The sequence below is a fragment of the Seriola dumerili genome, unplaced genomic scaffold (assembly GCF_002260705.1).
Source record: "Seriola dumerili isolate Sdu_G_001 unplaced genomic scaffold, Sdu_1.0 BDQW01000538.1, whole genome shotgun sequence".
Lineage (NCBI taxonomy): Eukaryota > Metazoa > Chordata > Actinopteri > Carangiformes > Carangidae > Seriola > Seriola dumerili.
In genome coordinates this window covers 122,591-124,443 of record NW_019174793.1, presented here as the reverse complement: position 1 = coordinate 124,443, position 1,853 = coordinate 122,591, and positions in this window count along the sequence as shown.

The window sequence follows — 1,853 nt, the reverse complement described above, 5'->3', positions numbered from 1 at the left end:
ATAAAGATATGACTGACTGGATGGGGATTTTTGTTTAGCTGCATTTTCAGTACCATCTTCAGTTATTTATCATTTTTAGTAACCTGCTAAAATACACAGAAACTGTCATACTACCTTGCAAAATCAAAAAACAGTTGTTTTAATGTTGCACTGGTCAGAAAACACGAGCAGCATTCAGCTTTTTGTATCAGTTAAAGGAGTATTTTCACATTTTGGGAAAGTTATTATGAGATACACTCAACTTTTCTACCTGTAAAAGTGGAATTTTTGTGTTCAAGAGGTGTTTCCAGTGTTCCTCACACTTACAAGCTGAATAGACAGAACAGAAATACCGTAGATAAAAGCTCATTTAAGTGTTTTCAGTCCTGTAGTGATACTGAACAGCTGCAGTCAGACGCAGAAATATGGCACATGTCTCCCTCCATTGGTAAGACTTCTAACTGCAGTCCAGTCACATGTAAGAACTGATATTGCAAGACATTATTGGGTGTATTCAGTTCATATTCTACCCAACAGTGTTGGGTCTGTAAATAATGTTGCAGCCTAATAAACGTAGATGAGTAAAACACCTCAGTGACGTATAATAAACCAGACAGTTGACAAATTAAAGAAAAAAAAAGTGCAGTAGTAAGGTGTTGAGCCAAAACAGCTTCAGTGGTTGTTAAACTGGGTTGGGAGCTGGTGACCGAAGGCCACAGCGTATGATTCACATGACTGGTGACTGGTGTGCACATTAAACACATGGATCCAAGAGACATTTAACCATTTATTTTGTTCAGGAAATTCAGCAAGGAACTGATGGTAGGATGGATGGATGGATGGATGGATGGTTTCTTCAGTTCAACAATCAGTTTTTTAAAAATCATAAATGAAGATAGAAAACGTTGTCCTCCTGTCTTCTGTTCATCTTTTCCCTCCACTCATCCACAGTCTCTCCACCAACAATCACACTATATGACACACCTGCAATGTGAGTGAGGTCAGTGTCAATCCTTTTGGGTTGACCACACTTTTGTTTGTATATGATGTTGGTTGGCGGCGGGTTTTTCCTCCAGGCTGTGGCCCCCGCTCTGCCACAGCAGCTTCGAGCCGCCTTCCTCTTCCTGTAGGCTCCGGTCCTGGGTACAGGACATGCCGGAGCAAGGGGAATTAAATTTAAGTTTCTCCTTAAATTGACCGCTGCAGCCAGCACGTTTGTTCAAAACGCGCAACCTTTACTTTGAAGACGAGCTCACAAACGTCAACACACATTTAGATTTAGCACAAGTAGGACAATGAAATTAGGCAATAACTGTCATGTTTTCATTATACAACGTGAACAACTGCAGAAGAATTATACTTCATGCACGGACCCTGTGGTGATGAATGATGATGCATAAAGGCTCAACAGCCATCAGCAACATGTAGCTGCAGTTGTAGTTTATAATAATCCCATATGGTGGTGGTATTGTCAAAATAATCCGTAGCAACAAACCGGAAGTGGTGTTATTTTATTTTATTTTATTTTATTTTCGTTCTTTACTGTTACCGTTGTAAATGAAAATAATTAAGAATTATAATTAAACGTTTTAAGCAGCAACTATAGAGAGAACCTATATTATTTCCCAATAGCTCGAAAAAAAGGGGAAATTGTACTGATGCTGCCTTAACGTGCTGTCCGAAATTTAGACGATTGCTGATGAACCACACTGATTGGTAAATCTAACGACACAAGGCGCCAGGAGAGAATAAAGGTAGCATGAAATTGCTGTCGACGCCTGATCTAGAAATATTAAGTCTTTGATTATGGAATGAAGTGGAAAAAAGCTAAATGTTGTGCTTATCAGTATTCATCTAGGCTTCATGTAAGTAAT